The sequence below is a fragment of the Piliocolobus tephrosceles genome, chromosome 10 (assembly GCF_002776525.5).
Source record: "Piliocolobus tephrosceles isolate RC106 chromosome 10, ASM277652v3, whole genome shotgun sequence".
Classification (NCBI taxonomy): domain Eukaryota; kingdom Metazoa; phylum Chordata; class Mammalia; order Primates; family Cercopithecidae; genus Piliocolobus; species Piliocolobus tephrosceles.
This window is the reverse complement of record NC_045443.1, coordinates 48,422,157-48,434,645: the sequence shown is the minus strand read 5'-3', so window position 1 is coordinate 48,434,645 and position 12,489 is coordinate 48,422,157. Positions and strand designations below refer to the sequence as shown.

Sequence of the window (12,489 nt, the reverse complement as noted above, 5' to 3'; positions counted from 1 at the left end):
AGGAGAATAGCTTAAACCTGGGAGATGAAGGTTGCAGTGAGCTGAGGCTGCGCCACTGTACTCCAGCCTGGACAACAAGAGCGAAACTCTGTCTCAAAAAAAAAAAAAAAAAAAGTATATATATGCAGTAACTCTACCAGATTTGCAGAAGCCTTCTATTGCAAGAAAGGGGTCCCCTTGGGCACAATCTCTGTGCAAGCTGGGGTCAGGGGACATTATTTGAATTAAATGAATAGTGGTTGATTCTGCCCATCTATTTCCTACTTTATGCTTGCTTTCCCTCTATCTACATATTCACTTGTCAGGAATAACATTTTTTTTCCTGTAATATCATTTTTTGATGGAAACTTCCAGACTTGCTCAGATGAGAGAGAGAAGGGGGGAGTACAAAAGCCTACATTTCTTCAGCATTTCAATCAACAACCTCATTTTCTTCTAACAGTTGAAGTGAACTTCTTATGAATAATGGATGATAGCCTGATGAATATGCACACGGCCTATTATGCCTGTGAGGTTTAGTAAATAATTTATGAGCTAAAATGTTCCTCACCTTGTTACTGTACAAAAATTATGAAAAAAAACCCATATTTACCCTTTGAGGTGGTAGGGTGATCTGTCAGAGACAGTAACAGCAGCCCAGCAATACAGTTTTACATCATTGCTAAAATTAAAGTAAATAGAATAAAATATATGCATTTCAGGGCGAGAGGTGGAGTTCTATAAAAAATGGAGCATGCACAAGCATACTCCTTCTCACATATAAGTTGTCAAAAACTCTGGCTTCTCACCTTAAGATATCCTTGCATTGTTAACAGCATCAGGGATCTTCTCCTCCGTGGCCCGATCTCTTCACATGCCTTCAGTATGACCAGCCCAGACTGACACCTGCTTTGTTGTTTTATGAAAATTCGCCCTTAGAAATACATTGCTCCCTTTCCTCTCCTCACAGCTGAGAGGTTTTTTTTTTTCTGCTGACCAACCTGAGTCCCCTGCTGAATGCCCTAGCTTTATTGCCTTAGCAACAGGAGTAGGTGCCTTTTATCTGTTGGTTAGAGAAGGGGAGGCCCAAGATTGACTATGGAAATAAAGAAGGTGTTTGGGACAATATGCATGGATTCTGGTAACACTTGGTTGCCCTATGACAAGTTTCTGAAGACCTGGAACTGGCTCAGTTCTCATGCCAGGGAAGAGGGGACCCCAGGGATTATCTGTTAAGATTTCAGAACCTTTCTAGGTAAAGGGCCCAGAAGACTCTTACTGTGAACAGATCATCCCTTATATGCTGGGTGCTTGGAGGAGATCAGGTGAAAGAAAACATATGGCCCTGTCATTCATCCAGTAGGTAAATAATACATATTCTTAAGAAATAGAGTGAGGACTGAGTGTGGTAGCTCACACCTGTAACCCCAGAACTTTGGGAGGCTGAAGGAGGAGGATCACTTGAGTTCTGGCATTCAAGTCCAGCCTGGGCAACATAGGGAGACCCTATCTCTACAAAAAAAAATTTTTAACTTAGCAGGGCATGGTGGCATGTGTCTGTGGTCTCAGCTACTCGAGGTTGAGGTGGGAGAATCACTTGAGCCCAGGAGGTTGAGGCTGCAGTAAGCCATGATCACACCCCTGCACTCCAGCCTGGGCAACAATGCAAGAACCTGTCTGGAAAAGAAAGAAAGAGAGAGAGAGAAAGAAAAGGCAAGGGAAAGAAAGGGAGGGAGGAAATGGCCTATAAATTACAAAGTGAAGTTATTGGAACAATAATATAATTTAAAAAGTAATATTGGGTCGGGCGCGGTGGCTCAAGCCTGTAATCCCAGCACTTTGGGAGGCCGAGACGGGCGGATCACGAGGTCAGGAGATCGAGACCATCCTGGCTAGCACGGTGAAACTCCGTCTCTACTAAAAAATACAAAAAAACTAGCTGGGCGAGGTGGCGGGCGCCTGTAGTCCCAGCTACTCGGGAGGCTGAGGCAGGAGAATGGCGTAAACCCGGGAGGCGGAGCTTGCAGTGAGCTGAGATCCAGCCACTGTACCCCAGCCTGGGCGACAGAGCGAGACTCTGTCTCCAAAAAAAAAAAAAAAAAGTAATATTGGCTGGGCACAGTAGCTCAAGCCTGTAATCCCAGCACTTTGGGAGGCCAAGGCGGGCGGGTCACTTGAGGTCAGGAGTTCAAGACCAGCCTGGCCAACATGGTGAAACCCCATCTCTACTAAAAATACAAAAGTTGGCCGGACGCGGTGGCTCAAGCCTGTAATCCCAGCACTTTGGGAGGCCGAGATGGGCGGATCACGAGGTCAGGAGATCGAGACCATCCTGGCTAACACGGTGAAACCCCATCTCTACTAAAAAATACAAAAAAAAAAAAAAAAAACTAGCCGGGCGAGGTGGAGGGCGCCTGTAGTCCCAGCTACTCGGGAGGCTGAGGCAGGATAATGGCGTAAACCCGGAAGGCGGAGCTTGCAGTGAGCTGAGATCCGGCCACTGCACTCCAGCCTGGGCAACAGAGCGAGACTCTGTCTCAAAAAAAAAAAAAAAAAAATACAAAAGTTATCCGGGTGTGGTGGCATGTGCCTGTAATCCTAGCTATTCGGGAGGCTGAGTAATGACAATCCCTTCAATCCAGGAGGTTGAGGTTGCAGTGAGCTGAGATCGTGCCACTGCACTCCAGCCTGGGCGACAAAGTGAGACTCCATAATTAATATTGGCTGGGCACAGTGCTTCAAGCCTGTAATCTCACCACTTAAGCAGGCTGAGACTGGCAGATCAGTTGAGTCCAGGAATTTAAGACCAGCGTGGGCCGGGTGCGGTGGCTCAAGCCTGTAATCCCAGCACTTTGGGAGGCTGAGACGGGCGCATCACGAGGTCAGGAGATCAAGACCATCCTGGCTAACACGGTGAAACCGTCTCTACTAAAAACTACAAAAAACTAGCCGGGCGAGGTGGCAGGCGCCTGTAGTCCCAGCTACTCGGGAGGCTGAGGCAGGAGAATGGTGTGAGCCCGGGAGGCGGAGCGTGCAGTGAGCTGAGATCGGGCCACTGCACCGTGCCAGCCTGGATGACAAAGCGAGACTCCGTCTCAAAAAAAAAAAAAAAAAAAAGACCAGCCTGGGCAACATATAGTGAAACCTCATCTCTACAAAAAATACAAAAAATTGGCCAGGCGTGGTGGCACATACCTGTAGTCCCAGCTACTTGGGAGGCTGAGGCAGGAGGATCACTTGAGCCCAGAAGATTGAGGCTGCAGTGAAACAAGATCACACTACTACATCCAGGCTGGGTGAAAGAGTGAGACCCTATCTCCAAAAAATAATAATAATATTAATTAGAACAATGTGGTGTGTATTATAGAGGAATCCTTCTTGGAGGAGGTAAATCTTGAGTTTGCAAAGCTAGAAGGGATCCAGTTAGAAAGAGTAGAGGTATATATGGCCAAGCCTACCTGATTTGGTATCTGCTTCCCTTTCTAACCTCTGAAGGGGTGGCCTACCCCTCCACACCTGTGGGCGTTTCTCGTTAGGTGGAACAAGGGACTTGAGAAAAGAAATGAGACACAGAGATAAAGTATAGAGAAAGAAAAAGTGGGCCCAGGGGACTGGCGCTCAGCATACAGAGGACCCGCGCTGGCACCGGTCTCTGAGTTCCCTTAGTATTTATTGATAATTATCTTTACCATCTTAAAGATAAGGGAGTGGCAGGATAGTAGGATCATTGTAGGGAGAAAATCAGCAGTAAGACATATGAACAAAGATACCTGTGACACAAATGAGTTTAAAGAAAAATGCTGTGCCCTGATATGCATATGCAAACATCTCCATAAACCTTTTAGCAGCATTGTGCCAGCAAGTCCCACCTTTTGCCCTAAGGTGGTTTTCTCCTATCTCAGTAAACAGAGCATACAATCCGGGTTTTACACTGAGATGTTCCATTGCCCAGGGACGGGCAGGAGACAAATGCTTTTCTCTTACTTGAGATTAAGAGAATGGTGATGACTTTTAACCAGCAAGCTGCCTTCAGGCACTTGTTTAACAAAGCACACCCTGCACAGCCCAAAATCCCTTAAACCTTGAGTCATCACAGCACATGTCTCTTGCAAGGACAAGGTTGGGGGTAGGGTCACGGATTAACAGCATCTCAAATACAGAACAAAATGAAGTCTCTTATGTCTGCTTCCTTCTATATAGACACAGTAACAGGCTGATCTCTCTTTCTTTTCCCCACAAACCTCATTTTGTACAATTCTCCCCACCTCTTGCTGTGTCCCAGCCTACCAGAAACCAAATGTTTGTATCCCCTTCGAAATTCATATATTGAAATTCTGGCCCCCAGTGTGATGGTATTAGCTGGGCCCTTTGGGAGGTGATTAGGTCATGAGGGCAGAGCTTTCATGAATGGGATTAGCACCTTTATAAAAGGAACCCCAAAGAGCTTCCTAGCCTGCTTCCGTCATGTGAAGATGGCTAACTAGGAAGCAGGCCCTCAGAAGAAATTAAATCAGTCAGCATCTTGATATTGAACTTTCCAGCTTCCAGAACTGTGAGAAATAAATTTATGTTGTTTATAAGCCATCAAGTATGTAATTTTTTTTTTTTTTATAGATGGAGTCTTACTCTGTCACACAGGCTGGAGTGCAATGGCACGGTCTCAGCTTATGCAACTCCCGGTTCAAGTGATACTCCTGCCTCAGCCTCCCGAGTAGCTAGGACTACAGGCGCGTGCCACCACATGGCTAATTTTTGTATTTTTAGTAAAGACAGGGCTGGATGCGGTGCTCAGACCTGTAATCCCAGCACTTTGGGAGGCTGAGGTGGGAGGATCACGAGGTCAGGAGATCAACACCATACTGGTTAACACGGTGACACCCCATCTCTACTAAAAAAGCAAAAAAAGGCTGGGCGCGATGGCTCAAACCTGTAATCCCAGCACTTTGGGAGGCCAAGACAGGCGGATCACAAGTTCAGGAGATCGAGACCATCCTGGCTAAAGCGGTGAAACCCCATCTCTACTAAAAAAATATAAAAAACTAGCCAGGCCAGGTGGCGGGCGCCTGTAGTCCCAGCTACTCGGGAGGCTGAGGCAGGAGAATGGCGCGAACCCGGGAGGCGGAGCTTGGCGGAGCTTGCAGTGAGTTGAGATCCGGCCACTGCACTCCAGCCTGGGGGACAGAGCGAGACTCCGTCTCAACAACAACAAAAAGCCAGGTGTGCTGGTGGGTGCCTGTAGTCCCAGCTGCTAGGACCCGGTAGGCGGAACTTGCAGTGAGCCGAGATCGAGCCACTGCACTCCAGCCTGGGCGACAGAGCGAGACTCAGTCTCAACTAACAAACAAAAAAGTAAAGGCAGGGTTTCACTATGTTGGCCATGCTGGTCTCGAACTCCTGACCTCGTGAAACTCCTGACCTCGTGATACGCCTGACTCGGCCTCCCAAAGTGCTGGGACTACACGCATGAGCCACTGTGTAGGACCAAATAAAACTCTTCAACAGGATTCTCAGCCCAGCACATTTTCTTTTTCTCCTTCACTCACATTTCCCCAGCCTTCCGAGCCTTGATTTATTCAATAAATAATTATTATCAACTGTGTGCCAGATACTGGACTTGGTGCTAAATGTCCAGTCAAAACCAAAACAGACTGTTGCCTTGGAATTTATAGTCTACTTGGTAAACATATTAAATAGAAAATAAACATAAATGTATCAGCACGCATGGTGCTTAAGAAAACAGGAAGGTGATACGAGACAGAATAACACTGAAGTGCAGGGAAAATGTCTCTGAGGAAGGAAGCCATATATAAGGCAAGACCTGAAAGATGGGCTAAGGAGGAGGCAGAAGGAACAGCACAGGCAGACGCAATGAGGCAGGCAAGAGCTCGGAGTTCAAGAAACTGAAACTGGATCAGTATGGCTGGGTCTTAGTCCATTTGGGCTGCTATAACAAAATATTATAGGTCGGGTGCAGTGGCTCACGCCTGTAATCCCAGTACTTTGGGAGGCCGAAGCAGATGGATCACCTGAGGTCAGGAGTTCAAAACCAGCCTGGCCAACATGGTGAAACCTCATCTCTACCAAAAATAACAAAAATTAGCCAGGTGTCATGGTGTGCATGCCTGTAATCCCAGCTACTCGAGAGGCTGAGAGAGGAGAATCACTTGAACCCAGGAAGTGGAGGTTGCAGCGAACTGAGGTCTCCACCACTGCACTCCAGCCTGGGTGACAGAACAAGACTCTGTCTCAAAAATAATAATAATAATAATAAAATTCTAAAATAAAAATAATGAAATATTAAGCCAGGCATGGTGACTCACACCTGTAATCCCAGCACTTCGGGAGGCGGAGGCAGGCGGATCACCTGATGTCAGAAGTTTGACATCAGCCTGGCCAACATGGTGAAACCCTGTCTCTACTAAAAATACAAAAATTAGCTGGGCATGGTGGCACATGCCTGTAATCCCAGCTTCTCAGGAGGCTGAGGCAGGAGAATCACTTGAACCCAGGAGGCAGAGGTTGCAGTGAGTGGAGATTGCACCACTGCACTCCATCCCGGGCTAAAGACTGAGACTCTGCCTCAAAAAAAACAAAAGCCAAGTGCAGTCTTTGGCATGCCCAGCCAAAAAAAAAAATTTTTTTTAAGTAATATACTTTGTTTGGTTTTTGTTTTTTTGAGACGGAGTCTCAGTCTGTCACTGAGGCTGGAGTGCAGTGGCACCGTGTCGGCTCACTGTAACCTCTGTTTACTGGGTTCAAGCAATTCTCCTGCCTCAGCCTCCCAAGTAGCTAGGATTACTGGCGCCCACCACCACACCCAGCTAGTTTTTATATTTTTAGTAGAGACAGGGTTTCACTTTGTTGGCCAGGCTGGTCTCGAACTCCTGACCTCAGGCGATACACCCGCCTCGGCCTCCCAAAGTGTTGGGATTATAGGCGTGAGCCACAGCGCCCAGCCAAAAAGTAACAAACTTCCATTGCAAGAAGACTACCAATACCACATACTGGTGAGGATGTAGAACAATTAGAACTCTCATACAAAGATATAAATTGGTTTGTTTGAAAACCATTTAGCAATATGGACAAAAGCTAAAGATATACCCCAAACCTAGCTATTCTACTCCTCAGTATTTACCCAGAAGAAAAAAGTGCATATGTTCACCAAAATACTTGTACAAGAATGCTCACAGCAGTTTTATTCCTAAGAGACCCAAACAACAACCAAATGCTCATCAATAATGGAATGGATAAATTGTGGTGTAATTATGCAATGGAATACTGCACCGCAATAAAAAAAAATACTTCTACATTCAACAACATGGATGAATCTCAAAAACGTATGTTGAGGCCAGGTGTGGTGGCTGACACCTGTAATCCCAACACTTTGGGAGGCTGAGGAAGGCGGATGACTTGAGGTCAGGAGTTCGATACCAGCCTGGCCAACATGATGAAACCCTGCCTTTACCAAAAGTATTAAAAATTAGCTGGGAGCGTGGTAGCTCACGCCTGTAATCCCAGCACTTTAGGAGGCTGAGGTGGGTGGATCATGAGGTCAGGAGTTCAAGACCAGCCTGACCAACGTGGTGAAACCCCATCTCTACTAAAAATATAAAAATTAGCCGGGCGTGGTGGCGCCCGCTTGTAATCCCAGCTACTTAGGAGGCTGAGGCAGGAGAATCACTCGAACCCAGGAGGTGGAGGTTGCAGTGAGCTGAGATCACGCCATTACACTCCAGCCTGGGTGACAGAACGAGACTCCGTCTCAAAAAAAAAAAAAAAAAAAATTAGCTGGGCGTGATGGCACGAACCTGCAGTCCCATCTACTTGGGAGGCTGAGGCAGGAGAATCACTTGAACCCGGGAGGTGGAGGTTGCAGTGAGCCAAGATCACACCACTGCACTCCAGCCTGGGCGACAGAGCAAGACTCCGTCTCAAAAAAAAAAAAAAAAATTTTTGTTGAGTGACAGGAGCCAAACACAAAAGATTGCATACTGTCTGATTCCATTTATGAGAAGTTCAAGAATCAGCTCAAGTAATCCATGGTGACAGAAATCAGAATAATGGTTACTTTGGGAATTTATGGACTGTGAAGGAACATAAGGGAATCCTCTCAGGTCTTGGAAAGGCTCTATATCTTGTTTTGGGTGGGGATTACATGGATATATGTATGTGTGTGTGTGTACATGTATATATGTATATATACACATGCGTATATGTGTATGTGTGTAGATATACAGGTGTATATACATATATATACACATGTACATATATACATGTAAAAATCTATCAAGGTATACACATACTGTGTACATGTTATGCCCCAATAAACAAACAAAAAGTAATATATGCTCATCAAATATATAAGTAATGCAGAAGTGTTTACAATGTAAAGAAAACCATGATTAACATTTTTATGTATGTCTCCCTGAACTCTTCTGATCACACCCATATTTCTTTCTTCAAACTGTCACTGATATCCATGCTATCCAAAGCCTTTGATCTATCTACGTGTAGCACCAAACCAAGTGACATAAATTAAAAGGTTCAACCTTCATGTGATGAAGTTCAGCAGCAATACGGAGCCCCTTCTTCACATAAAGAGTACTGGGAAATACAAACATGAGTAAGTCACAACCAGTGGTCTCAAAGAATTCACAGTCCAGGGAGACTACAGCAACTACAGACCAAACAAAAATCCCAAGAACTGTAATATCATGCCACATAGTAGAGTTTCACAGGTGTAATACCAAGCCATGCAGTAGAGTTTCACAGGGCCGTTAAAACGAGTTCAAACTATTTTTTTTTTTTTTTTTTTTTTTTTTTTTTTTTTTTTTTTTTTTTTTTGTTGAGACGGAGTCTTGCTCTGTCGCCCAGGCTGGAGTGCAGTGGCCGGATCTCAGCTCACTGCAAGCTCCGCCTCCCGGGTTCACGCCATTCTCCTGCCTCAGCCTCCCAAGTAGCTGGGACTACAGGCGCCCGCCACCTCGCCCGGCTAGTTTTTTGTATTTTTAGTAGAGACGGGGTTTCACCGTGATAGCCAGGATGGTCTTGATCTCCTGACCTCGTGATCCGCCCGTCTCGGCCTCCCAAAGTGCTGGGATTACAGGCTTGAGCCACCGCGCCCGGCCTCAAACTATTTTAGAAGGAATGACACCTTACAGTTGTATAGAGCTTGCAGCTTTCAGTTTTTTCACATAGGCTCACGAACTTAACCTTATAAAGTAGTCATTATAAATATTACCCTTGTTTTATAAGTAATGAAGAAGTTAAATTACTTGCCTGGACTGCTAGTGGAAGAGTTGGGACTAAAACCTAAGTGTTCTGACTCCTAATACATTGGTTACTTATAAATCCGCTGCCAGCAGTGCCTGCTCACTTCCAGATGGAAACAGCAAGCTGATACAAGCCTGGTCCACTGGCCAGGTTAACGAGGAGGCCGGGCCATTCAATGCCCTTCCACCAGGAGGCCTTACGGAGCAGTCCCGGGGAGGATTGAGGCCTCCAATTGCATTCTCACACTGCCTCTAACCCATCTACCTCTAGCTATCAACAGACCACCAAATACCGGGGGTGGATGAGAAGGGGTGCCTAGGGTGACAGCAGGTGGCCTCAGTATTGGGATCCACATTCACTGGATTTACAGAGCCTCCTTCCTTCCCAATTTTTCTCCCTTCATTCCCACCCTTCCACTTTGCTCTTCCAACTTTTTCCTCTCTCATTTGTCCACCACTTCTCCAATCTGCTTTCCCTCAGCCCCCCACATCCATCCCTTTTCTGGTCCCCTCTCTACCTTTAGAAACTGCTAGAGGTTTTTCACCATTCCACTTAACTTTGTCTTTCTGTTCACATTTCCTTGTCTACTTGGACAAGAAGGCCGGAGAGCTGCTTTTAGACAACACAGCCCACGGCCGCCACGGGGTGAGGGACCTGAGACCCTTCGCTGCTTTGGCGCTGGGGCACAGCTGTTCAGAGGTTCTCCACGTTGACTGAGCGATGTCGGAGTTCCCCCGCCTTTCTAGGGAGGGAGGAACAGACATAAACTTGACTTTCAACATTGAGGACAGTTGACTACCTAGAGGAAAGGCGGTGGCCGGGAGTCACCGCCCCAACCCTCAGCTGAAGGCCATGTGGCATGGAGGGTCCCCAGTCCGGACTCCAGCTCTTACTCAGGCACCTTCCGAAATGAAACCACCTCCGCGGCACCTCGGAGGGGCTGAGTAACCAGATCCACTGACCGTCCATCCATGTCCCAGGAGAGAGAGCCTCCGGGACCTCCCGCTTGGCCGGAGCCCGAGGGTCCCCTCCCCACCCCCACCCCTCGCTCCCGGCTCCCCTGCTCCCCTCCCTTCCCTGACCGCCAGCCCAGCCCGCCGCCCCCGGCGGCTGGCGCGGGCGGTGCAGCATGCGGCAAAGCTCTTTGCATAAATTATGCTCATGACGCAGCAGCTAAAAAAATCCAAGTAGCAGGAGGGAAAAAAGGGGGGGGAAGGAAAAAGGGGGGGTCGTTGAAGGGGGGAACGAAGAAAAATATATACCTGACCGCCCCCCCCACCCAGCTTCCCCTTCCCGCTTCCCGGCCTTCCCCACTGCGCCCGGCGTAGCCCGTGGAGCCCCCTTCGGCTCTGCCCAGCCCAGGCTGGGGGCCCGGGGGCGGCGGCGGGTCCCGACCAGCTCCCGGGCCGAGCCGAGCCCAGCCAAGCCGCACTGGCTTCTTTGTCTGCGGGCGGCGGCCGCCGTGGCCCCGGCCCCGGCCACCTGGTCCGGGCTGTGAGATGAATCTCTAATCGGTGGCCGCCGGTCACCCGCGGCGAAGGCGGCTCGGGCTCGGGCTCCGGTAAGTAGCGGGGTCCGGGGCGGGGAGGGGTTTGCACGGAGGGGGAGGGGGCCGGGCAGGGGAGGTTTCGGGTTTGGTTAATATGCAATGCCCGTAATTAGCATAATTTATATATTTATGATAAAGAGAAAAAAAGCCGCGGGGCCGAGGCGGCGGGATGCGGGACCGGGCCGGCGGGGAGCTGCGGGAACGGGACAGCTCGCGGTTGCCCGCCTGGGGCCGGACACCCGGGGGCCGCGCCCTCGCCCGCCCGCGGGCCGCCCTGGACCTGGAGTGGAGGGAGCGGCCGCCAGGTGGACCCGGTGGGGAACCCCGACCTGGCCCCTCCTCGTTTCTGCCCCAGCAAGCCCTTGTGGGGTACGGACCACAGGGGACGCTCTGTACACAGACCCAGTGGCGACCAGGAGCGGATCCTTGCCCCGCTGGCGAACACGGACGCCTGGGTTCCCGGCGGTTAGGGCCAGCTGGAGCGGCCAGGGTGACCTGTCACAGTTCTCCCGAATGAACAAACTCCGGGACGACCGGTGGGACTCGGGGGTAGTGACCCAGGCGTTGCTGGAAGGGTGGGGCAGTGATGGGAGAGCCACCTTCTAGCAGAGCATGAGCACTTCATAAATATTTAATAGCGATATTATTATTAATAAATAGTCATAATAATGGTCCCGATGCATTCTCCCTCGGCAAGCTCACCTGGCAAGGCCGAGGGAGCTCCCAGCATACCCTCTAACCTCCACTTTCGCGGCAGAATACCCTACTCAGCCCTACTGGAAGCCTAAAACCTTCACAGAATAGTCTATGCTGCTGGGCAGGGGGCAATCAGAAGAGTTCAGGACGCATTCCTGGGCCAAAGAAAAAAGGGTCTTTGCAGAGATATTTAACCTCGTTTGCCCTTCCACAATTCCTTGTTCCAAAAGCAGAGGGCTGGTCTTCAATTGTTCAAATACATGTATCTCACGACCCTTATTTAGCAGTCTAAGGCAGCCACCATTGACTGGCAGAGGCCTTCTGAGGTATAATTCCATATATTCCACTTTCATTCAAGTCCTGGTCCTCAAAGTGATGCTTCTGTGACCAGGTACTCTGCTTATCTGCTGTAGAACTTCATTTCTTCATTAGTTCAACAGTAATAACCCGCTCAGTGCCATGCTCTGAACAATTCAGATGAAGCTTCTAGCATGGAGTTTTTATTTTGGGGATGGACAAGAAGATGCTAAACATGAAAACTAACAAGGTAATACCATAGGGTGATTGTGTATCAGTGTGTGTGTATGTAGCCATTTCTTCTGTTTTGTTCCTGGAAGTACTACCTGGCAGTTAGGAAAAGTGAGTCAGAAAAAATTTGCTCATGTGAGGTTTCTCTGCATTTTGAAGGAACTTGGGCTAAGCTCATATTCTTGTCCCCAAGATTTACTCACTATAAAATTATCAGAGTAATCTTTTACATTTTTTTTTTTTTTTTTTTGAGACAGAGTCTAGCTGATTTTTTTTGTATTTTAGTAGAGTAGTAGAGATGGGGTTTCACTGTGTTGCCCAGGCTGGTCTTGAACTCTTTAGCTCAGGCGATACTCCTGTCTTGGCCTCCCAATGTGCTGGGATCACAGGCGTGAGCCACCGTGCCTGGCTATCTTTTACATTTTTAAAATGCTTTATAATTTTTTTTTTTTTTTTTTTTTTTG

The 12,489-nt window shown here is 48.2% G+C and overlaps 1 protein-coding gene across 8 annotated transcripts in view; it reads left to right on the top strand.

Annotated features, from left to right (window-relative positions):
- Positions 1-10,136: 10,136 nt before the first annotated feature.
- POU6F1 (POU class 6 homeobox 1) overlaps positions 10,137-12,489 on the top strand; it is a 38,086-nt gene continuing 35,733 nt past the window's right edge. For 6 of the 8 annotated variants that reach the window (XM_023211100.2, XM_023211095.2, XM_023211096.2 and 3 more), the window contains exon 1: positions 10,139-10,813. The gene's annotated coding sequence lies outside the window, so the exon portion shown is untranslated. Of the gene's footprint in view, positions 10,814-10,833; positions 12,045-12,489 lie in introns of those variants that run through there. The other 2 variants (XM_031936306.1, XM_031936305.1) reach the window with 2 other exon arrangements.